Source organism: Ambystoma mexicanum, chromosome 5p (assembly GCF_040938575.1).
Source record: "Ambystoma mexicanum isolate Mex_15411 chromosome 5p, UKY_AmexF1_1, whole genome shotgun sequence".
In the NCBI taxonomy this organism is placed as follows: Eukaryota; Metazoa; Chordata; class Amphibia; order Caudata; family Ambystomatidae; genus Ambystoma; species Ambystoma mexicanum.
The window spans coordinates 742,526,928-742,550,832 of NC_090930.1; the positions used below are offsets into that span (position 1 = coordinate 742,526,928).

At 39.3% G+C, this 23,905-nt stretch overlaps 19 non-coding genes across 19 annotated transcripts; 9 read left to right on the forward strand and 10 right to left on the reverse strand.

Moving 5' to 3' along the window:
* Positions 1–718: 718 nt before the first annotated feature.
* TRNAQ-CUG (transfer RNA glutamine (anticodon CUG)) lies at positions 719–790 on the reverse strand. Its single transcript has one exon. It is a non-coding gene; the product is annotated as a tRNA-Gln (tRNA).
* Positions 791–1,049: 259 nt separating this feature from the next.
* TRNAQ-UUG (transfer RNA glutamine (anticodon UUG)) lies at positions 1,050–1,121 on the forward strand. Its single transcript has one exon. It is a non-coding gene; the product is annotated as a tRNA-Gln (tRNA).
* Positions 1,122–2,034: 913 nt separating this feature from the next.
* On the reverse strand, positions 2,035–2,106 carry TRNAQ-CUG (transfer RNA glutamine (anticodon CUG)). The gene has a single exon. It is a non-coding gene; the product is annotated as a tRNA-Gln (tRNA).
* A 2,343-nt stretch (positions 2,107–4,449) lies between these two features.
* On the forward strand, positions 4,450–4,521 carry TRNAQ-UUG (transfer RNA glutamine (anticodon UUG)). The gene has a single exon. It is a non-coding gene; the product is annotated as a tRNA-Gln (tRNA).
* Positions 4,522–5,434: 913 nt separating this feature from the next.
* TRNAQ-CUG (transfer RNA glutamine (anticodon CUG)) lies at positions 5,435–5,506 on the reverse strand. The gene has a single exon. It is a non-coding gene; the product is annotated as a tRNA-Gln (tRNA).
* A 259-nt stretch (positions 5,507–5,765) lies between these two features.
* Positions 5,766–5,837, forward strand: TRNAQ-UUG (transfer RNA glutamine (anticodon UUG)). Its single transcript has one exon. It is a non-coding gene; the product is annotated as a tRNA-Gln (tRNA).
* Positions 5,838–6,750: 913 nt separating this feature from the next.
* TRNAQ-CUG (transfer RNA glutamine (anticodon CUG)) lies at positions 6,751–6,822 on the reverse strand. The gene has a single exon. It is a non-coding gene; the product is annotated as a tRNA-Gln (tRNA).
* A 3,372-nt stretch (positions 6,823–10,194) lies between these two features.
* TRNAQ-CUG (transfer RNA glutamine (anticodon CUG)) lies at positions 10,195–10,266 on the reverse strand. Its single transcript has one exon. It is a non-coding gene; the product is annotated as a tRNA-Gln (tRNA).
* Positions 10,267–10,525: 259 nt separating this feature from the next.
* Positions 10,526–10,597, forward strand: TRNAQ-UUG (transfer RNA glutamine (anticodon UUG)). Its single transcript has one exon. It is a non-coding gene; the product is annotated as a tRNA-Gln (tRNA).
* A 913-nt stretch (positions 10,598–11,510) lies between these two features.
* TRNAQ-CUG (transfer RNA glutamine (anticodon CUG)) lies at positions 11,511–11,582 on the reverse strand. The gene has a single exon. It is a non-coding gene; the product is annotated as a tRNA-Gln (tRNA).
* A 2,384-nt stretch (positions 11,583–13,966) lies between these two features.
* TRNAQ-UUG (transfer RNA glutamine (anticodon UUG)) lies at positions 13,967–14,038 on the forward strand. The gene has a single exon. It is a non-coding gene; the product is annotated as a tRNA-Gln (tRNA).
* An 881-nt stretch (positions 14,039–14,919) lies between these two features.
* TRNAQ-CUG (transfer RNA glutamine (anticodon CUG)) lies at positions 14,920–14,991 on the reverse strand. The gene has a single exon. It is a non-coding gene; the product is annotated as a tRNA-Gln (tRNA).
* A 259-nt stretch (positions 14,992–15,250) lies between these two features.
* Positions 15,251–15,322, forward strand: TRNAQ-UUG (transfer RNA glutamine (anticodon UUG)). Its single transcript has one exon. It is a non-coding gene; the product is annotated as a tRNA-Gln (tRNA).
* Positions 15,323–16,235: 913 nt separating this feature from the next.
* TRNAQ-CUG (transfer RNA glutamine (anticodon CUG)) lies at positions 16,236–16,307 on the reverse strand. The gene has a single exon. It is a non-coding gene; the product is annotated as a tRNA-Gln (tRNA).
* A 2,370-nt stretch (positions 16,308–18,677) lies between these two features.
* Positions 18,678–18,749, forward strand: TRNAQ-UUG (transfer RNA glutamine (anticodon UUG)). The gene has a single exon. It is a non-coding gene; the product is annotated as a tRNA-Gln (tRNA).
* Positions 18,750–19,630: 881 nt separating this feature from the next.
* TRNAQ-CUG (transfer RNA glutamine (anticodon CUG)) lies at positions 19,631–19,702 on the reverse strand. Its single transcript has one exon. It is a non-coding gene; the product is annotated as a tRNA-Gln (tRNA).
* Positions 19,703–19,961: 259 nt separating this feature from the next.
* TRNAQ-UUG (transfer RNA glutamine (anticodon UUG)) lies at positions 19,962–20,033 on the forward strand. Its single transcript has one exon. It is a non-coding gene; the product is annotated as a tRNA-Gln (tRNA).
* Positions 20,034–20,946: 913 nt separating this feature from the next.
* On the reverse strand, positions 20,947–21,018 carry TRNAQ-CUG (transfer RNA glutamine (anticodon CUG)). The gene has a single exon. It is a non-coding gene; the product is annotated as a tRNA-Gln (tRNA).
* A 2,389-nt stretch (positions 21,019–23,407) lies between these two features.
* Positions 23,408–23,479, forward strand: TRNAQ-UUG (transfer RNA glutamine (anticodon UUG)). The gene has a single exon. It is a non-coding gene; the product is annotated as a tRNA-Gln (tRNA).
* The last annotated feature ends 426 nt before the right edge of the window (positions 23,480–23,905 follow it).

Consider the following 23,905-nt stretch of genomic DNA (forward strand, 5'->3'; position numbering starts at 1 on the left):
CCTAAGGTCAATCAGAGTGGGCACCCAGATATCTCTCAGAAACATTTTCCACAGATGAATAATGTCCAACCTTAACTCTATGAAAAGAAAAATGTACACACTATGTGCAGTAGATTCTCTGCTCACTGGAACATGCAGAAACAACATTGATGTGAAAAGATTGGAAAAAGCCCTATTTTATTAACATTAAAAAATGTTATACAATTATTTTGGTGAATCATATTCACTTTCACAATCATTCCTATGTTTCAAGCAATTTGATGGTCTTATTAAATGTGTAAAAAATGTAATTCTTTGAGTTGACAAACTGTATGGAGAGCAAACTTTTTATAACTTACAAGAGTTATGAGTTCTAGAAAGTAGTGCATTTAATGATCAAGTGCCCTTGTTTAAATGTACTTACTTTATTTGGATCACACCTTTCTCGAAAGAAGAAATAAACTCTAAATTATCAGGAAACAATTCAACTGATTTTAGGGGCCTCCTGGGCTTTCAATGCAAATCGCTGAGATCAAAAGCCAGTTTAATAGCCATTATACCTTGGAGCTTTGGAGATATGAGAGTGGGCAGTTTCTTTGTGGCAAAAGAGAGTCATCCCCAGAAACTATTAATATTCTTTGGTCAAAGAAGACTGCCATCAAAGTGGGCTGTAAAGCAAAGCTATTGCTGTTATATCTATCTGCAAATGAAAGGCAACTCTAAAAGAGAAGCAGCCCCAAGGTCCCACCGAGACTTGAACTCGGATCGCTGGATTCAGAGTCCAGAGTGCTAACCATTACACCATGGAACCCACATATTCAGTAGCATGATACACTTCATTCTGGAAAAACAGAGCACATCAGAGAAAATATGTAATATTCCTATATCATTAGACTCCAGAGGAAGAATTTGATCCAAATGAGACATGAAGCCAGTACTTTGCGATTGCACAGCATCCAACAGCAACAGTGCTGCTTCGATATAATATCAGTAAACGGTTACTATAGGTCAGTAAAAATCTTGACTGTGCCCTATATTCTCATTGCCCTTATGAAGCTCTGCTCAACAAGGGTTCCATGGTGTAATGGTTAGCACTTTGGACTTTGAATCCAGCGATCCGAGTTCAAGTCTCGGTGGAACCTCTCTCTTGCTCTAACACACTTTGTCTCCTTGTTGTCTTAAATTATAGGCCAAAGATAGTAATATTCATAAGGTTAGTGGTGTAGGGTATTCATTTTCGCTCTCACTCTCTGGCATAACTTTTCATAAAAATCCACTTTTGTGCCTAGCACCTTAACCTTTATGCATTTTTTTTAAATGTATGAACAGTGAGGTCATTCTGAGTCGATGGGCAGATCTGCATCGGAAACATACATAAAAGATTTGAAATTTTCAAACTTAACTCAATGTTAAGAAACATGCTCAATCTGTGACCCAATGGATTCTCTTTTTACTTGAAGATGCAGCAACAACATTAATAATACCATTTTGGGAAAAGCAGCTCTATTGTATCGCCATTCTCTTTCAAAATTGTTAAAGGGTTAATCCTATGAAAAGCGACCACATTCAGAATCAATGATATTAATCAAGCGTCTTAACAGTCTTTACATGTTTGTAAAATGAAGGTATCAGTTTGAGATGAAAAATAGAACGAAGAACACACTTTTCTTAATTCACAAAAGGCCTGAGGTGTATAAATACTGTTTGTACCGACCAAGGGCCCATTCGTGAATGTACTTACTTTAGTTGGATCATACCTTTCTTCAAAGAAGACATCCACAATAAACGATAAGGGAAAGGTTCGACTGATGGTAAACTCTTACAGAGATTTGAATGCAAATTATTGGATTCAACCTCCAGGGTGCTACCATTACACCATGGGTCTTTCACACCACAGAAAGTGGTGGGTTTCATTGTGGCTAAAGAGCGTCATCCATGGAAAATCTTTCTTTTTTCAAATGCACCCAGGGAATAATGCTATGAAAGTGGGCGACACAGCAGCGTCATTGCTATTAAAACAATACACTGAGAGGAAAACAAACACAGTAATTCCCAAGGTCCCACCGAGATTTGAACTCGGATCGCTGGATTCAGAGTCCAGAGTGCTAACCATTACACCATGGAACCTACATACTTAGTGACATGATGAACGTCATTGCAGCAAAAAAAGCGCCTTTTAGAGAATGTATGCAATATTCTTTTATCTTATGCCTCCAGAGGAAGAATCCTATCCAAATGAGCTGTAAAGCAAAGAGTTTGCTATTGCGCAACAACCAACTAAACAGTTCCACATTTGCATAATATCCGTGGGCTAGGAATATGAGTTTGTTAAAATGATGCATGAGATCTCGATTCTCATTTCTGTTACAACTCTGTCAGGTTGCACCAGCAAGGGGCCCATGGTGTAATGGTTAGCAAAGAACATTACTGAAGGGCCCCTCGGCCAGCCAGAAAGCCAAAATGGAGAGAACGGGCATGAACTGGTTGTGAATGAGCTTCAAAATGCGTTCACAGGTAATTGAACTGGTGATCTACTCAGTTTATACACCTGGAACTCCTGTCAATAGCAACAGTCGGCAGCTGGGTTGCCAGACATTTCGTCGAAAAAAATTTGTCGACAGGACAATTGGTCGAAACCATTTGGTCGAAAACCAAATGGTCGAATTGCTTTTGTTTTTTATTTTCACATTTTTTTTTTGGGGGGTGGGGGTTGGGGGGGTCCCCGCCAACCCCCTTTTTTTCTAAAAACCCCTTTTTTTCCCTAAACTACAACCTAAAAAATATATATATAAATAAATAAAAAAATCGACCATTTGGCTTTCGACCAAATTACGTCGACCAAATGTCTTTCGACGAAATGTCCGGACAGCGGCAGCTGGTCTGTGTCAATAATGGCAATTTGATTTTGCCATTTTCACAACTCCCTAATAAATGAACAACATGTTCCATTTGTAGGCACAGTTACATGCTATGGTATGTATACCATGCTTAATAACCACCATAGGAGGCTCAGAGCACCATCCGCATTCTTACGTACAAAACATGTAAGGAAATAATCAGATCTTTTGCTCTGCAGGAGTCAGGCTTCTTTAAAGCCTGACAAAGTGGCAGAGTGCCATTGTAAACTGAGGCATGATGAAACCATGCCCAAGAACCCAGGCAGGTTAAACCCTTCCACTCATGCCCCTAGGCCCCAGACAGGGCAGCTGGCATGGATTATGGACACTTTTAACATAGGGTGGTTTTTCAACCTTATCTCCTCTGGGAGCAAAGCGCTGGACAGGGTTTCCTGTACGTTTTTGAGGTTCGCAGGGATCTATGTGTGGATGTTTCTTGGTGTGAAAAGCATGACACCTTTTGGGGTGACACCAGGCTCTTCTGGGAGTTAATTTGCATAATCTCTACTTTCTATTTTATGTGACATGGGCTGCAGTTACATTGTTCTGTTAATAGAGGGCAACACACAGGTCATAGTTCCAAACAGGGGTGCACAGTCTGCTTGCTAGCTTACATTTACAGTTCTATTTGGGATTCACCGCCTTTTCATAAACTGAGTACTCTTCCGGAGTATTTCTAACTTATGTAGGTGTTTTGGGGGTGTTACGTGCCTTTGTATGACTGCTGCAAACCACTTGATATTAGACATTGATTGGAAACGACATAAAAAATCCTGACACATATTGTAAGCGGACATAAAATGACCTATATTAGCTAATATAAGTAAACAGACATCACTCCCCCCTCCCCACAAAAAGGGATGTATGCGTACACAAAAAATAAAAATGAAAAACAAGCAACTACTGCAGTTAAAATCTAAAAATGTAAATTCAGTTACATGATCATGACTCGGAAGGGGAAGTTAAAAAGTAAAAAAACACACGGTAGGAGAGAGGTTAGCTTTACATGCCATGAGGGAGGAAGAGGTCTTCCAAGCACTGTTGTGTATGTTGGTCAATCCCTCTGAAACGCAAAAGGGATGTGCACATAGAAATCAAAGCAGAGTCATCCAGAGAGACTATTTAATTCTTTTTTTTTCAAATTCTCAAAAGGAAGCTGCTATCAAATTGAACTATTCATCACAGCCACTGCTAGGAAATCTATGTGCATAAAATGACAATACACCCAAAGGAAAACAAAATATAGCTATAACATGTCAGATTACTAAATTCAGAGTCCAGCCTACTAACCATTAGACCATGGAACCTAAATACTTCCGCAAATGCTGAACTTCATTATGCCAAAACAGAGGCAGTCAGAAACAATATTTAATATTGCTTAATCATATGCCTCAAGAGGAAGAATTTGATCTACATGCTCTATAAAGCACAGAGATTGCTATAGCACAACGTCAATCGACAACATCGCTGTGTTTGTATGATATCAGTCAATTGGGACTATGAATCTGTACAAATTGTAAATGTGCTCTATATTGCCATTTCTGATTCAACGCTCTCAGGTGCATCTTGCAGGGGTTCCATGGTGTAATGGTTAGCACTTTGGACTTTGAATCCAACGATCCGAGTTCAAGTCTCGGTGGAACCGTTATCTTGCTCTTACACTCCATTTTCTAATTTCTCAAATTACAATTCAACAGAGTTAATATTCAGAAGTTCAGTCGACTCAGGTAGCCGTTTTCACACTCTCTCTCTCTCTGCACGACATTACATTTAAATGCACTTTGGTGCCTGATACCAATACAGTGATGCAACTACATATCGTTAATGTACAATCCCTAAGGTCAATCAGAGTGGGCACCCAGATATCTCTCAGAAACATTTTCCACAGATGAATAATGTCCAACCTTAACTCTATGAAAAGAAAAATGTACACACTATGTGCAGTAGATTCTCTGCTCACTGGAACATGCAGAAACAACATTGATGTGAAAAGATTGGAAAAAGCCCTATTTTATTAACATTAAAAAATGTTATACAATTATTTTGGTGAATCATATTCACTTTCACAATCATTCCTATGTTTCAAGCAATTTGATGGTCTTATTAAATGTGTAAAAAATGTAATTCTTTGAGTTGACAAACTGTATGGAGAGCAAACTTTTTATAATTTACAAGAGTTATGAGTTCTAGAAAGTAGTGCATTTACTGATCAAGTGCCCTTGTTTAAATGTACTTACTTTATTTGGATCACACCTTTCTCGAAAGAAGAAATAAACTCTAAATTATCAGGAAACAATTCAACTGATTTTAGAGGCCTCCTGGGCTTTCAATGCAAATCGCTGAGATCAAAAGCCAGTTTAATAGCCATTATACCTTGGAGCTTTGGAGATATGAGAGTGGGCAGTTTCTTTGTGGCAAAAGAGAGTCATCCCCAGACCCAGAAACTATTAATATTCTTTGGTCAAAGAAGACTGCCATCAAAGTGGGCTGTAAAGCAAAGCTATTGCTGTTATATCTATCTGCAAATGAAAGGCAACTCTAAAAGAGAAGCAGCCCCAAGGTCCCACCGAGACTTGAACTCGGATCGCTGGATTCAGAGTCCAGAGTGCTAACCATTACTCCATGGAACCCACATATTCAGTAGCATGATGCACTTCATTCTGGAAAAACAGAGCACATCAGAGAAAATATGTAATATTCCTATATCATTAGACTCCAGAGGAAGAATTTAATCCAAATGAGACATGAAGCCAATACTTTGCGATTGCACAGCATCCAACAGCAACAGTGCTGCTTCGATATAATATCAGTAAACGGTTACTATAGGTCAGTAAAAATCTTGACTGTGCCCTATATTCTCATTGCCCTTATGAAGCTCTGCTCAACAAGGGTTCCATGGTGTAATGGTTAGCACTTTGGACTTTGAATCCAGCGATCCGAGTTCAAGTCTCGGTGGAACCTCTCTCTTGCTCTAACACACTTTGTCTCCTTGTTGTCTTAAATTATAGGCCAAAGATAGTAATATTCATAAGGTTAGTGGTGTAGGGTATTCATTTTCGCTCTCACTCTCTGGCATAACTTTTCATAAAAATCCACTTTTGTGCCTAGCACCTTAACCTTTATGCATTTTTTTTAAATGTATGAACAGTGAGGTCATTCTGAGTCGATGGGCAGATCTGCATCGGAAACATACATAAAAGATTTGAAATTTTCAAACTTAACTCAATGTTAAGAAACATGCTCAATCTGTGACCCAATGGATTCTCTTTTTACTTGAAGATGCAGCAACAACATTAATAATACCATTTTGGGAAAAGCAGCTCTATTGTATCGCCATTCTCTTTCAAAATTGTTAAAGGGTTAATCCTATGAAAAGCGACCACATTCAGAATCAATGATATTAATCAAGCGTCTTAACAGTCTTTACATGTTTGTAAAATGAAGGTATCAGTTTGAGATGAAAAATAGAACGAAGAACACACTTTTCTTAATTCACAAAAGGCCTGAGGTGTATAAATACTGTTTGTACCGACCAAGGGCCCATTCGTGAATGTACTTACTTTAGTTGGATCATACCTTTCTTCAAAGAAGACATCCACAATAAACGATAAGGGAAAGGTTCGACTGATGGTAAACTCTTACAGAGATTTGAATGCAAATTATTGGATTCAACCTCCAGGGTGCTACCATTACACCATGGGTCTTTCACACCACAGAAAGTGGTGGGTTTCATTGTGGCTAAAGAGCGTCATCCATGGAAAATCTTTCTTTTTTCAAATGCACCCAGGGAATAATGCTATGAAAGTGGGCGACACAGCAGCGTCATTGCTATTAAAACAAGACACTGAGAGGAAAACAAACACAGTAATTCCCAAGGTCCCACCGAGGTTTGAACTCGGATCGCTGGATTCAGAGTCCAGAGTGCTAACCATTACACCATGGAACCTACATACTTAGTGACATGATGAACGTCATTGCAGCAAAAAAAGCGCCTTTTAGAGAATGTATGCAATATTCTTTTATCTTATGCCTCCAGAGGAAGAATCCTATCCAAATGAGCTGTAAAGCAAAGAGTTTGCTATTGCGCAACAACCAACTAAACAGTTCCACATTTGCATAATATCCGTGGGCTAGGAATATGAGTTTGTTAAAATGATGCATGAGATCTCGATTCTCATTTCTGTTACAACTCTGTCAGGTTGCACCAGCAAGGGGCCCATGGTGTAATGGTTAGCAAAGAACATTACTGAAGGGCCCCTCGGCCAGCCAGAAAGCCAAAATGGAGAGAACGGGCATGAACTGGTTGTGAATGAGCTTCAAAATGCGTTCACAGGTAATTGAACTGGTGATCTCCTCAGTTTATACACCTGGAACTCCTGTCAATAGCAACAGTCGGCAGCTGGGTTGCAAGACATTTCGTCGAAAAAAATTTGTCGACAGGACAAATGGTCGAAACCATTTGGTCGAAAACCAAATGGTCGAATTGCTTTTGTTTTTTATTTTCACATTTTTTTTTGGGGGGGTGGGGGTTGGGGGGGTCCCCGCCAACCCCCTTTTTTTCTAAAAAAAACCCTTTTTTTCCCTAAACTACAACCTAAAAAATATATATATATATAAATTAAAAAATCGACCATTTGGCTTTCGACCAAATTACGTCGACCAAATGTCTTTCGACGAAATGTCTTTCGACGAAATGTCCGGACAGCGGCAGCTGGTCTGTGTCAATAATGGCAATTTGATTTTGCCATTTTCACAACTCCCTAATAAATGAACAAAATGTTCCATTTGTAGGCACAGTTACATGCTATGGTATGTATACCATGCTTAATAACCACCATAGGAGGCTCAGAGCACCATCCGCATTCTTACGTACAAAACATGTAAGGAAATAATCAGATCTTTTGCTCTGCAGGAGTCAGGCTTCTTTAAAGCCTGACAAAGTGGCAGAGTGCCATTGTAAACTGAGGCATGATGAAACCATGCCCAAGAACCCAGGCAGGTTAAACCCTTCCACTCATGCCCCTAGGCCCCGAACGTCCACGAACGGCCAGGTTCTATAGACAGGGCAGCTGGCATGGATTATGGACACTTTTAACATAGGGTGGTTTTTCAACCTTATCTCCTCTGGGAGCAAAGCGCTGGACAGGGTTTCCTGTACGTTTTTGAGGTTCGCAGGGATCTATGTGTGGATGTTTCTTGGTGTGAAAAGCATGACACCTTTTGGGGTGACACCAGGCTCTTCTGGGAGTTAATTTGCATAATCTCTACTTTCTATTTTATGTGACATGGGCTGCAGTTACATTGTTCTGTTAATAGAGGGCAACACACAGGTCATAGTTCCAAAGAGGGGTGCACGGTCTGCTTGCTAGCTTACATTTACAGTTCTATTTGGGATTCACCGCCTTTTCATAAACTGAGTACTCTTCCGGAGTATTTCTAACTTATGTAGGTGTTTTGGGGGTGTTACGTGCCTTTGTATGACTGCTGCAAACCACTTGATATTAGACATTGATTGGAAACGACATAAAAAATCCTGACACATATTGTAAGCGGACATAAAATGACCTATATTAGCTAATATAAGTAAACAGACATCACTCCCCCCTCCCCACAAAAAGGGATGTATGCGTACACAAAAAATAAAAATGAAAAACAAGCAACTACTGCAGTTAAAATCTAAAAATGTAAATTCAGTTACATGATCATGACTCGGAAGGGGAAGTTAAAAAGTAAAAAAACACAAGGTAGGAGAGAGGTTAGCTTTACATGCCATGAGGGAGGAAGAGGTCTTCCAAGCACTGTTGTGTATGTTGGTCAATCCCTCTGAAACGCAAAAGGGATGTGCACATAGAAATCAAAGCAGAGTCATCCAGAGAGACTATTTAATTCTTTTTTTTTCAAATTCTCAAAAGGAAGCTGCTATCAAATTGAACTATTCATCACAGCCACTGCTAGGAAATCTATGTGCATAAAATGACAATACACCCAAAGGAAAACAAAATATAGCTATAACATGTCAGATTACTAAATTCAGAGTCCAGCCTACTAACCATTAGACCATGGAACCTAAATACTTCCGCAAATGCTGAACTTCATTATGCCAAAACAGAGGCAGTCAGAAACAATATTTAATATTGCTTAATCATATGCCTCAAGAGGAAGAATTTGATCTACATGCTCTATAAAGCACAGAGATTGCTATAGCACAACGTCAATCGACAACATCGCTGTGTTTGTATGATATCAGTCAATTGGGACTATGAATCTGTAAAAATTGTAAATGTGCTCTATATTGCCATTTCTGATTCAACGCTCTCAGGTGCATCTTGCAAGGATTCCATGGTGTAATGGTTAGCACTTTGTACTTTGAATCCAACGATCCGAGTTCAAGTCTCGGTGGAACCGTTATCTTGCTCTTACACTCCATTTTCTAATTTCTCAAATTACAATTCAACAGAGTTAATATTCAGAAGTTCAGTCGACTCAGGTAGCCGTTTTCACACTCTCTCTCTCTCTGCACGACATTACATTTAAATGCACTTTGGTGCCTGATACCAATACAGTGATGCAACTACATATCGTTAATGTACAATCCCTAAGGTCAATCAGAGTGGGCACCCAGATATCTCTCAGAAACATTTTCCACAGATGAATAATGTCCAACCTTAACTCTATGAAAAGAAAAATGTACACACTATGTGCAGTAGATTCTCTGCTCACTGGAACATGCAGAAACAACATTGATGTGAAAAGATTGGAAAAAGCCCTATTTTATTAACATTAAAAAATGTTATACAATTATTTTGGTGAATCATATTCACTTTCACAATCATTCCTATGTTTCAAGCAATTTGATGGTCTTATTAAATGTGTAAAAAATGTAATTCTTTGAGTTGACAAACTGTATGGAGAGCAAACTTTTTATAACTTACAAGAGTTATGAGTTCTAGAAAGTAGTGCATTTACTGATCAAGTGCCCTTGTTTAAATGTACTTACTTTATTTGGATCACACCTTTCTCGAAAGAAGAAATAAACTCTAAATTATCAGGAAACAATTCAACTGATTTTAGAGGCCTCCTGGGCTTTCAATGCAAATCGCTGAGATCAAAAGCCAGTTTAATAGCCATTATACCTTGGAGCTTTGGAGATATGAGAGTGGGCAGTTTCTTTGTGGCAAAAGAGAGTCATCCCCAGACCCAGAAACTATTAATATTCTTTGGTCAAAGAAGACTGCCATCAAAGTGGGCTGTAAAGCAAAGCTATTGCTGTTATATCTATCTGCAAATGAAAGGCAACTCTAAAAGAGAAGCAGCCCCAAGGTCCCACCGAGACTTGAACTCGGATCGCTGGATTCAGAGTCCAGAGTGCTAACCATTACTCCATGGAACCCACATATTCACTAGCATGATGCACTTCATTCTGGAAAAACAGAGCACATCAGAGAAAATATGTAATATTCCTATATCATTAGACTCCAGAGGAAGAATTTAATCCAAATGAGACATGAAGCCAATACTTTGCGATTGCACAGCATCCAACAGCAACAGTGCTGCTTCGATATAATATCAGTAAACGGTTACTATAGGTCAGTAAAAATCTTGACTGTGCCCTATATTCTCATTGCCCTTATGAAGCTCTGCTCAACAAGGGTTCCATGGTGTAATGGTTAGCACTTTGGACTTTGAATCCAGCGATCAGAGTTCAAGTCTCGGTGGAACCTCTCTCTTGCTCTAACACACTTTGTCTCCTTGTTGTCTTAAATTATAGGCCAAAGATAGTAATATTCATAAGGTTAGTGGTGTAGGGTATTCATTTTCGCTCTCACTCTCTGGCATAACTTTTCATAAAAATCCACTTTTGTGCCTAGCACCTTAACCTTTATGCATTTTTTTTAAATGTATGAACAGTGAGGTCATTCTGAGTCGATGGGCAGATCTGCATCGGAAACATACATAAAAGATTTGAAATTTTCAAACTTAACTCAATGTTAAGAAACATGCTCAATCTGTGACCCAATGGATTCTCTTTTTACTTGAAGATGCAGCAACAACATTAATAATACCATTTTGGGAAAAGCAGCTCTATTGTATCGCCATTCTCTTTCAAAATTGTTAAAGGGTTAATCCTATGAAAAGCGACCACATTCAGAATCAATGATATTAATCAAGCGTCTTAACAGTCTTTACATGTTTGTAAAATGAAGGTATCAGTTTGAGATGAAAAATAGAACGAAGAACACACTTTTCTTAATTCACAAAAGGCCTGAGGTGTATAAATACTGTTTGTACCGACCAAGGGCCCATTCGTGAATGTACTTACTTTAGTTGGATCATACCTTTCTTCAAAGAAGACATCCACAATAAACGATAAGGGAAAGGTTCGACTGATGGTAAACTCTTACAGAGATTTGAATGCAAATTATTGGATTCAACCTCCAGGGTGCTACCATTACACCATGGGTCTTTCACACCACAGAAAGTGGTGGGTTTCATTGTGGCTAAAGAGCGTCATCCATGGAAAATCTTTCTTTTTTCAAATGCACCCAGGGAATAATGCTATGAAAGTGGGCGACACAGCAGCGTCATTGCTATTAAAACAAGACACTGAGAGGAAAACAAACACAGTAATTCCCAAGGTCCCACCGAGATTTGAACTCGGATCGCTGGATTCAGAGTCCAGAGTGCTAACCATTACACCATGGAACCTACATACTTAGTGACATGATGAACGTCATTGCAGCAAAAAAAGCGCCTTTTAGAGAATGTATGCAATATTCTTTTATCTTATGCCTCCAGAGGAAGAATCCTATCCAAATGAGCTGTAAAGCAAAGAGTTTGCTATTGCGCAACAACCAACTAAACAGTTCCACATTTGCATAATATCCGTGGGCTAGGAATATGAGTTTGTTAAAATGATGCATGAGATCTCGATTCTCATTTCTGTTACAACTCTGTCAGGTTGCACCAGCAAGGGGCCCATGGTGTAATGGTTAGCAAAGAACATTACTGAAGGGCCCCTCGGCCAGCCAGAAAGCCAAAATGGAGAGAACGGGCATGAACTGGTTGTGAATGAGCTTCAAAATGCGTTCACAGGTAATTGAACTGGTGATCTACTCAGTTTATACACCTGGAACTCCTGTCAATAGCAACAGTCGGCAGCTGGGTTGCCAGACATTTCGTCGAAAAAAATTTGTCGACAGGACAATTGGTCGAAACCATTTGGTCGAAAACCAAATGGTCGAATTGCTTTTGTTTTTTATTTTCACATTTTTTTTTTGGGGGGTGCGGGTTGGGGGGGTCCCCGCCAACCCCCTTTTTTTCTAAAAACCCCTTTTTTTCCCTAAACTACAACCTAAAAAATATATATATAAATAAATAAAAAAATCGACCATTTGGCTTTCGACCAAATTACGTCGACCAAATGTCTTTCGACGAAATGTCTTTCGACGAAATGTCCGGACAGCGGCAGCTGGTCTGTGTCAATAATGGCAATTTGATTTTGCCATTTTCACAACTCCCTAATAAATGAACAAAATGTTCCATTTGTAGGCACAGTTACATGCTATGGTATGTTTACCATGCTTAATAACCACCATAGGAGGCTCAGAGCACCATCCGCATTCTTACGTACAAAACATGTAAGGAAATAATCAGATCTTTTGCTCTGCAGGAGTCAGGCTTCTTTAAAGCCTGACAAAGTGGCAGAGTGCCATTGTAAACTGAGGCATGATGAAACCATGCCCAAGAACCCAGGCAGGTTAAACCCTTCCACTCATGCCCCTAGGCCCCGAACGTCCACGAACGGCCAGGTTCTATAGACAGGGCAGCTGGCATGGATTATGGACACTTTTAACATAGGGTGGTTTTTCAACCTTATCTCCTCTGGGAGCAAAGCGCTGGACAGGGTTTCCTGTACGTTTTTGAGGTTCGCAGGGATCTATGTGTGGATGTTTCTTGGTGTGAAAAGCATGACACCTTTTGGGGTGACACCAGGCTCTTCTGGGAGTTAATTTGCATAATCTCTACTTTCTATTTTATGTGACATGGGCTGCAGTTACATTGTTCTGTTAATAGAGGGCAACACACAGGTCATAGTTCCAAACAGGGGTGCACGGTCTGCTTGCTAGCTTACATTTACAGTTCTATTTGGGATTCACCGCCTTTTCATAAACTGAGTACTCTTCCGGAGTATTTCTAACTTATGTAGGTGTTTTGGGGGTGTTACGTGCCTTTGTATGACTGCTGCAAACCACTTGATATTAGACATTGATTGGAAACGACATAAAAATCCTGACACATATTGTAAGCGGACATAAAATGACCTATATTAGCTAATATAAGTAAACAGACATCACTCCCCCCTCCCCACAAAAAGGGATGTATGCGTACACAAAAAATAAAAATGAAAAACAAGCAACTACTGCAGTTAAAATCTAAAAATGTAAATTCAGTTACATGATCATGACTCGGAAGGGGAAGTTAAAAAGTAAAAAAACACACGGTAGGAGAGAGGTTAGCTTTACATGCCATGAGGGAGGAAGAGGTCTTCCAAGCACTGTTGTGTATGTTGGTCAATCCCTCTGAAACGCAAAAGGGATGTGCACATATAAATCAAAGCAGAGTCATCCAGAGAGACTATTTAATTCTTTTTTTTTCAAATTCTCAAAAGGAAGCTGCTATCAAATTGAACTATTCATCACAGCCACTGCTAGGAAATCTATGTGCATAAAATGACAATACACCCAAAGGAAAACAAAATATAGCTATAACATGTCAGATTACTAAATTCAGAGTCCAGCCTACTAACCATTAGACCATGGAACCTAAATACTTCCGCAAATGCTGAACTTCATTATGCCAAAACAGAGGCAGTCAGAAACAATATTTAATATTGCTTAATCATATGCCTCAAGAGGAAGAATTTGATCTACATGCTCTATAAAGCACAGAGATTGCTATAGCACAACGTCAATCGACAACATCGCTGTGTTTGTATGATATCAGTCAATTGGGACTATGAATCTGTAAAAATTGTAAATGTGCTCTATATTGCCATTTCTGATTCAACGCTCTCAGGTGCATCTTGCAAGGGTTCCATGGTGTAATGGTTAGCACTTTGGACTTTGAATCCAACGATCCGAGTTCAAGTCTCGGTGGGACCGTTATCTTGCTCTTACACTCCATTTTCTAATTTCTCAAATTACAATTCAACAGAGTTAATATTCAGAAGTTCAGTCGACTCTCTCTGCACGACATTCCATTTAAATGTACTTTGGTGCCTGATACCAATACAGTGATGCAACTACATATCGTTAATGTACAATCCCTAAGGTCAATCAGAGTGGGCACCCAGATATCTCTCAGAAACATTTTCCACAGATGAATAATGTCCAACCTTAACTCTATGAAAAGAAAAATGTACACACTATGTGCAGTAGATTCTCTGCTCACTGGAACATGCAGAAACAACATTGATGTGAAAAGATTGGAAAAAGCCCTATTTTATTAACATTAAAAAATGTTATACAATTATTTTGGTGAATCATATTCACTTTCACAATCATTCCTATGTTTCAAGCAATTTGATGGTCTTATTAAATGTGTAAAAAATGTAATTCTTTGAGTTGACAAACTGTATGGAGAGCAAACTTTTTATAACTTACAAGAGTTATGAGTTCTAGAAAGTAGTGCATTTAATGATCAAGTGCCCTTGTTTAAATGTACTTACTTTATTTGGATCACACCTTTCTCGAAAGAAGAAATAAACTCTAAATTATCAGGAAACAATTCAACTGATTTTAGGGGCCTCCTGGGCTTTCAATGCAAATCGCTGAGATCAAAAGCCAGTTTAATAGCCATTATACCTTGGAGCTTTGGAGATATGAGAGTGGGCAGTTTCTTTGTGGCAAAAGAGAGTCATCCCCAGAAACTATTAATATTCTTTGGTCAAAGAAGACTGCCATCAAAGTGGGCTGTAAAGCAAAGCTATTGCTGTTATATCTATCTGCAAATGAAAGGCAACTCTAAAAGAGAAGCAGCCCCAAGGTCCCACCGAGACTTGAACTCGGATCGCTGGATTCAGAGTCTAGAGTGCTAACCATTACACCATGGAACCCACATATTCAGTAGCATGATACACTTCATTCTGGAAAAACAGAGCACATCAGAGAAAATATGTAATATTCCTATATCATTAGACTCCAGAGGAAGAATTTGATCCAAATGAGACATGAAGCCAGTACTTTGCGATTGCACAGCATCCAACAGCAACAGTGCTGCTTCGATATAATATCAGTAAACGGTTACTATAGGTCAGTAAAAATCTTGACTGTGCCCTATATTCTCATTGCCCTTATGAAGCTCTGCTCAACAAGGGTTCCATGGTGTAATGGTTAGCACTTTGGACTTTGAATCCAGCGATCCGAGTTCAAGTCTCGGTGGAACCTCTCTCTTGCTCTAACACACTTTGTCTCCTTGTTGTCTTAAATTATAGGCCAAAGATAGTAATATTCATAAGGTTAGTGGTGTAGGGTATTCATTTTCGCTCTCACTCTCTGGCATAACTTTTCATAAAAATCCACTTTTGTGCCTAGCACCTTAACCTTTATGCATTTTTTTTAAATGTATGAACAGTGAGGTCATTCTGAGTCGATGGGCAGATCTGCATCGGAAACATACATAAAAGATTTGAAATTTTCAAACTTAACTCAATGTTAAGAAACATGCTCAATCTGTGACCCAATGGATTCTCTTTTTACTTGAAGATGCAGCAACAACATTAATAATACCATTTTGGGAAAAGCAGCTCTATTGTATCGCCATTCTCTTTCAAAATTGTTAAAGGGTTAATCCTATGAAAAGCGACCACATTCAGAATCAATGATATTAATCAAGCGTCTTAACAGTCTTTACATGTTTGTAAAATGAAGGTATCAGTTTGAGATGAAAAATAGAACGAAGAACACACTTTTCTTAATTCACAAAAGGCCTGAGGTGTATAAATACTGTTTGTACCGACCAAGGGCCCATTCGTGAATGTACTTACTTTAGTTGGATCATACCTTTCTTCAAAGAAGACATCCACAATAAACGATAAGGGAAAGGTTCGACTGATGGTAAACTCTTACAGAGATTTGAATGCAAATTATTGGATTCAACCTCCAGGGTGCTACCATTACACCATGGGTCTTTCACACCACAGAAAGTGGTGGGTTTCATTGTGGCTAAAGAGCGTCATCCATGGAAAATCTTTCTTTTTTCAAATGCACCCAGGGAATAATGCTATGAAAGTGGGCGACACAGCAGCGTCATTGCTATTAAAACAAGACACTGAGAGGAAAACAAACACAGTAATTCCCAAGGTCCCACCGAGATTTGAACTCGGATCGCTGGATTCAGAGTCCAGAGTGCTAACCATTACACCATGGAACCTACATACTTAGTGACATGATGAACGTCATTGCAGCAAAAAAAGCGCCTTTTAGAGAATGTATGCAATATTCTTTTATCTTATGCCTCCAGAGGAAGAATCCTATCCAAATGAGCTGTAAAGCAAAGAGTTTGCTATTGCGCAACAACCAACTAAACAGTTCCACATTTGCATAATATCCGTGGGCTAGGAATATGAGTTTGTTAAAATGATGCATGAGATCTCGATTCTCATTTCTGTTACAACTCTGTCAGGTTGCACCAGCAAGGGGCCCATGGTGTAATGGTTAGCAAAGAACATTACTGAAGGGCCCCTCGGCCAGCCAGAAAGCCAAAATGGAGAGAACGGGCATGAACTGGTTGTGAATGAGCTTCAAAATGCGTTCACAGGTAATTGAACTGGTGATCTACTCAGTTTATACACCTGGAACTCCTGTCAATAGCAACAGTCGGCAGCTGGGTTGCCAGACATTTCGTCGAAAAAAATTTGTCGACAGGACAATTGGTCGAAACCATTTGGTCGAAAACCAAATGGTCGAATTGCTTTTGTTTTTTATTTTCACATTTTTTTTTTGGGGGGTGGGGGTTGGGGGGGTCCCCGCCAACCCCCTTTTTTTCTAAAAACCCCTTTTTTTCCCTAAACTACAACCTAAAAAATATATATATAAATAAATAAAAAAATCGACCATTTGGCTTTCGACCAAATTACGTCGACCAAATGTCTTTCGACGAAATGTCCGGACAGCGGCAGCTGGTCTGTGTCAATAATGGCAATTTGATTTTGCCATTTTCACAACTCCCTAATAAATGAACAAAATGTTCCATTTGTAGGCACAGTTACATGCTATGGTATGTATACCATGCTTAATAACCACCATAGGAGGCTCAGAGCACCATCCGCATTCTTACGTACAAAACATGTAAGGAAATAATCAGATCTTTTGCTCTGCAGGAGTCAGGCTTCTTTAAAGCCTGACAAAGTGGCAGAGTGCCATTGTAAACTGAGGCATGATGAAACCATGCCCAAGAACCCAGGCAGGTTAAACACTTCCACTCATGCCCCTAGGCCCTGAACGTCCACGAACGGCCAGGTTCTATAGACAGGGCAGCTGGCATGGATTATGGACACTTTTAACATAGGGTGGTTTTTCAACCTTATCTCCTCTGGGAGCAAAGCGCTGGACAGGGTTTCCTGTACGTTTTTGAGGTTCGCAGGGATCTATGTGTGGATGTTTCTTGGTGTGAAAAGCATGACACCTTTTGGGGTGACACCAGGCTCTTCTGGGAGTTAATTTGCATAATCTCTACTTTCTATTTTATGTGACATGGGCTGCAGTTACATTGTTCTGTTAATAGAGGGCAACACACAGGTCATAGTTCCAAACAGGGGTGCACGGTCTGCTTGCTAGCTTACATTTACAGTTCTATTTGGGATTCACCGCCTTTTCATAAACTGAGTACTCTTCCGGAGTATTTCTAACTTATGTAGGTGTTTTGGGGGTGTTACGTGCCTTTGTATGACTGCTGCAAACCACTTGATATTAGACATTGATTGGAAACGACATAAAAAATCCTGACACATATTGTAAGCGGACATAAAATGACCTATATTAGCTAATATAAGTAAACAGACATCACTCCCCCCTCCCCACAAAAAGGGATGTATGCGTACACAAAAAATAAAAATGAAAAACAAGCAACTACTGCAGTTAAAATCTAAAAATGTAAATTCAGTTACATGATCATGACTCGGAAGGGGAAGTTAAAAAGTAAAAAAACACACGGTAGGAGAGAGGTTAGCTTTACATGCCATGAGGGAGGAAGAGGTCTTCCAAGCACTGTTGTGTATGTTGGTCAATCCCTCTGAAACGCAAAAGGGATGTGCACATAGAAATCAAAGCAGAGTCATCCAGAGAGACTATTTAATTCTTTTTTTTTCAAATTCTCAAAAGGAAGCTGCTATCAAATTGAACTATTCATCACAGCCACTGCTAGGAAATCTATGTGCATAAAATGACAATACACCCAAAGGAAAACAAAATATAGCTATAACATGTCAGATTACTAAATTCAGAGTCCAGCCTACTAACCATTAGACCATGGAACCTAAATACTTCCGCAAATGCTGAACTTCATTATGCCAAAACAGAGGCAGTCAGAAACAATATTTAATATTGCTTAATCATATGCCTTAAGAGGAAGAATTTGATCTACATGCTCTATAAAGCACAGAGATTGCTATAGCACAACGTCAATCGACAACATCGCTGTGTTTGTATGATATCAGTCAATTGGGACTATGAATCTGTAAAAATTGTAAATGTGCTCTATATTGCCATTTCTGATTCAACGCTCTCAGGTGCATCTTGCAAGGGTTCCATGGTGTAATGGTTAGCACTTTGGACTTTGAATCCAACGATCCGAGTTCAAGTCTCGGTGGGACCGTTATCTTGCTCTTACACTCCATTTTCTAATTTCTCAAATTACAATTCAACAGAGTTAATATTCAGAAGTTCAGTCGACTCTCTCTGCACGACATTCCATTTAAATGTACTTTGGTGCCTGATACCAATACAGTGATGCAACTACATATCGTTAATGTACAATCCCTAAGGTCAATCAGAGTGGGCACCCAGATATCTCTCAGAAACATTTTCCACAGATGAATAATGTCCAACCTTAACTCTATGAAAAGAAAAATGTACACACTATGTGCAGTAGATTCTCTGCTCACTGGAACATGCAGAAACAACATTGATGTGAAAAGATTGGAAAAAGCCCTATTTTATTAACATTAAAAAATGTTATACAATTATTTTGGTGAATCATATTCACTTTCACAATCATTCCTATGTTTCAAGCAATTTGATGGTCTTATTAAATGTGTAAAAAATGTAATTCTTTGAGTTGACAAACTGTATGGAGAGCAAACTTTTTATAACTTACAAGAGTTATGAGTTCTAGAAAGTAGTGCATTTACTGATCAAGTGCCCTTGTTTAAATGTACTTACTTTATTTGGATCACACCTTTCTCGAAAGAAGAAATAAACTCTAAATTATCAGGAAACAATTCAACTGATTTTAGGGGCCTCCTGGGCTTTCAATGCAAATCGCTGAGATCAAAAGCCAGTTTAATAGCCATTATACCTTGGAGCTTTGGAGATATGAGAGTGGGCAGTTTCTTTGTGGCAAAAGAGAGTCATCCCCAGAAACTATTAATATTCTTTGGTCAAAGAAGACTGCCATCAAAGTGGGCTGTAAAGCAAAGCTATTGCTGTTATATCTATCTGCAAATGAAAGGCAACTCTAAAAGAGAAGCAGCCCCAAGGTCCCACCGAGACTTGAACTCGGATCGCTGGATTCAGAGTCCAGAGTGCTAACCATTACACCATGGAACCCACATATTCAGTAGCATGATACACTTCATTCTGGAAAAACAGAGCACATCAGAGAAAATATGTAATATTCCTATATCATTAGACTCCAGAGGAAGAATTTGATCCAAATGAGACATGAAGCCAGTACTTTGCGATTGCACAGCATCCAACAGCAACAGTGCTGCTTCGATATAATATCAGTAAACGGTTACTATAGGTCAGTAAAAATCTTGACTGTGCCCTATATTCTCATTGCCCTTATGAAGCTCTGCTCAACAAGGGTTCCATGGTGTAATGGTTAGCACTTTGGACTTTGAATCCAGCGATCCGAGTTCAAGTCTCGGTGGAACCTCTCTCTTGCTCTAACACACTTTGTCTCCTTGTTGTCTTAAATTATAGGCCAAAGATAGTAATATTCATAAGGTTAGTGGTGTAGGGTATTCATTTTCGCTCTCACTCTCTGGCATAACTTTTCATAAAAATCCACTTTTGTGCCTAGCACCTTAACCTTTATGCATTTTTTTTAAATGTATGAACAGTGAGGTCATTCTGAGTCGATGGGCAGATCTGCATCGGAAACATACATAAAAGATTTGAAATTTTCAAACTTAACTCAATGTTAAGAAACATGCTCAATCTGTGACCCAATGGATTCTCTTTTTACTTGAAGATGCAGCAACAACATTAATAATACCATTTTGGGAAAAGCAGCTCTATTGTATCGCCATTCTCTTTCAAAATTGTTAAAGGGTTAATCCTATGAAAAGCGACCACATTCAGAATCAATGATATTAATCAAGCGTCTTAACAGTCTTTACATGTTTGTAAAATGAAGGTATCAGTTTGAGATGAAAAATAGAACGAAGAACACACTTTTCTTAATTCACAAAAGGCCTGAGGTGTATAAATACTGTTTGTACCGACCAAGGGCCCATTCGTGAATGTACTTACTTTAGTTGGATCATACCTTTCTTCAAAGAAGACATCCACAATAAACGATAAGGGAAAGGTTCGACTGATGGTAAACTCTTACAGAGATTTGAATGCAAATTATTGGATTCAACCTCCAGGGTGCTACCATTACACCATGGGTCTTTCACACCACAGAAAGTGGTGGGTTTCATTGTGGCTAAAGAGCGTCATCCATGGAAAATCTTTCTTTTTTCAAATGCACCCAGGGAATAATGCTATGAAAGTGGGCGACACAGCAGCGTCATTGCTATTAAAACAAGACACTGAGAGGAAAACAAACACAGTAATTCCCAAGGTCCCACCGAGATTTGAACTCGGATCGCTGGATTCAGAGTCCAGAGTGCTAACCATTACACCATGGAACCTACATACTTAGTGACATGATGAACGTCATTGCAGCAAAAAAAGCGCCTTTTAGAGAATGTATGCAATATTCTTTTATCTTATGCCTCCAGAGGAAGAATCCTATCCAAATGAGCTGTAAAGCAAAGAGTTTGCTATTGCGCAACAACCAACTAAACAGTTCCACATTTGCATAATATCCGTGGGCTAGGAATATGAGTTTGTTAAAATGATGCATGAGATCTCGATTCTCATTTCTGTTACAACTCTGTCAGGTTGCACCAGCAAGGGGCCCATGGTGTAATGGTTAGCAAAGAACATTACTGAAGGGCCCCTCGGCCAGCCAGAAAGCCAAAATGGAGAGAACGGGCATGAACTGGTTGTGAATGAGCTTCAAAATGCGTTCACAGGTAATTGAACTGGTGATCTCCTCAGTTTATACACCTGGAACTCCTGTCAATAGCAACAGTCGGCAGCTGGGTTGCAAGACATTTCGTCGAAAAAAATGTGTCGACAGGACAAATGGTCGAAACCATTTGGTCGAAAACCAAATGGTCGAATTGCTTTTGTTTTTTATTTTCACATTTTTTTTTTGGGGGGTGGGGGTTGGGGGGGTCCCCGCCAACCCCCTTTTTTTCTAAAAAAAACCTTTTTTTTCCCTAAACTACAACCTAAAAAATATATATATATATAAATTAAAAAATCGACCATTTGGCTTTCGACCAAATTACGTCGACCAAATGTCTTTCGACGAAATGTCTTTCGACGAAATGTCCGGACAGCGGCAGCTGGTCTGTGTCAATAATGGCAATTTGATTTTGCCATTTTCACAACTCCCTAATAAATGAACAAAATGTTCCATTTGTAGGCACAGTTACATGCTATGGTATGTATACCATGCTTAATAACCACCATAGGAGGCTCAGAGCACCATCCGCATTCTTACGTACAAAACATGTAAGGAAATAATCAGATCTTTTGCTCTGCAGGAGTCAGGCTTCTTTAAAGCCTGACAAAGTGGCAGAGTGCCATTGTAAACTGAGGCATGATGAAACCATGCCCAAGAACCCAGGCAGGTTAAACCCTTCCACTCATGCCCCTAGGCCCCGAAACGGCCACGAACGGCCAGGTTCTATAGACAGGGCAGCTGGCATGGATTATGGACACTTTTAACATAGGGTGGTTTTTCAACCTTATCTCCTCTGGGAGCAAAGCGCTGGACAGGGTTTCCTGTACGTTTTTGAGGTTCGCAGGGATCTATGTGTGGATGTTTCTTGGTGTGAAAAGCATGACACCTTTTGGGGTGACACCAGGCTCTTCTGGGAGTTAATTTGCATAATCTCTACTTTCTATTTTATGTGACATGGGCTGCAGTTACATTGTTCTGTTAATAGAGGGCAACACACAGGTCATAGTTCCAAACAGGGGTGCACGGTCTGCTTGCTAGCTTACATTTACAGTTCTATTTGGGATTCACCGCCTTTTCATAAACTGAGTACTCTTCCGGAGTATTTCTAACTTATGTAGGTGTTTTGGGGGTGTTACGTGCCTTTTTTTTGACTGCTGCAAACCACTTGATATTAGACATTGATTGGAAACGACATAAAAAATCCTGACACATATTGTAAGCGGACATAAAATGACCTATATTAGCTAATATAAGTAAACAGACATCACTCCCCCCTCCCCACAAAAAGGGATGTATGCGTACACAAAAAATAAAAATGAAAAACAAGCAACTACTGCAGTTAAAATCTAAAAATGTAAATTCAGTTACATGATCATGACTCGGAAGGGGAAGTTAAAAAGTAAAAAAACACAAGGTAGGAGAGAGGTTAGCTTTACATGCCATGAGGGAGGAAGAGGTCTTCCAAGCACTGTTGTGTATGTTGGTCAATCCCTCTGAAACGCAAAAGGGATGTGCACATAGAAATCAAAGCAGAGTCATCCAGAGAGACTATTTAATTCTTTTTTTTTCAAATTCTCAAAAGGAAGCTGCTATCAAATTGAACTATTCATCACAGCCACTGCTAGGAAATCTATGTGCATAAAATGACAATACACCCAAAGGAAAACAAAATATAGCTATAACATGTCAGATTACTAAATTCAGAGTCCAGCCTACTAACCATTAGACCATGGAACCTAAATACTTCCGCAAATGCTGAACTTCATTATGCCAAAACAGAGGCAGTCAGAAACAATATTTAATATTGCTTAATCATATGCCTCAAGAGGAAGAATTTGATCTACATGCTCTATAAAGCACAGAGATTGCTATAGCACAACGTCAATCGACAACATCGCTGTGTTTGTATGATATCAGTCAATTGGGACTATGAATCTGTACAAATTGTAAATGTGCTCTATATTGCCATTTCTGATTCAACGCTCTCAGGTGCATCTTGCAGGGGTTCCATGGTGTAATGGTTAGCACTTTGGACTTTGAATCCAACGATCCGAGTTCAAGTCTCGGTGGAACCGTTATCTTGCTCTTACACTCCATTTTCTAATTTCTCAAATTACAATTCAACAGAGTTAATATTCAGAAGTTCAGTCGACTCAGGTAGCCGTTTTCACACTCTCTCTCTCTCTGCACGACATTACATTTAAATGCACTTTGGTGCCTGATACCAATACAGTGATGCAACTACATATCGTTAATGTACAATCCCTAAGGTCAATCAGAGTGGGCACCCAGATATCTCTCAGAAACATTTTCCACAGATGAATAATGTCCAACCTTAACTCTATGAAAAGAAAAATGTACACACTATGTGCAGTAGATTCTCTGCTCACTGGAACATGCAGAAACAACATTGATGTGAAAAGATTGGAAAAAGCCCTATTTTATTAACATTAAAAAATGTTATACAATTATTTTGGTGAATCATATTCACTTTCACAATC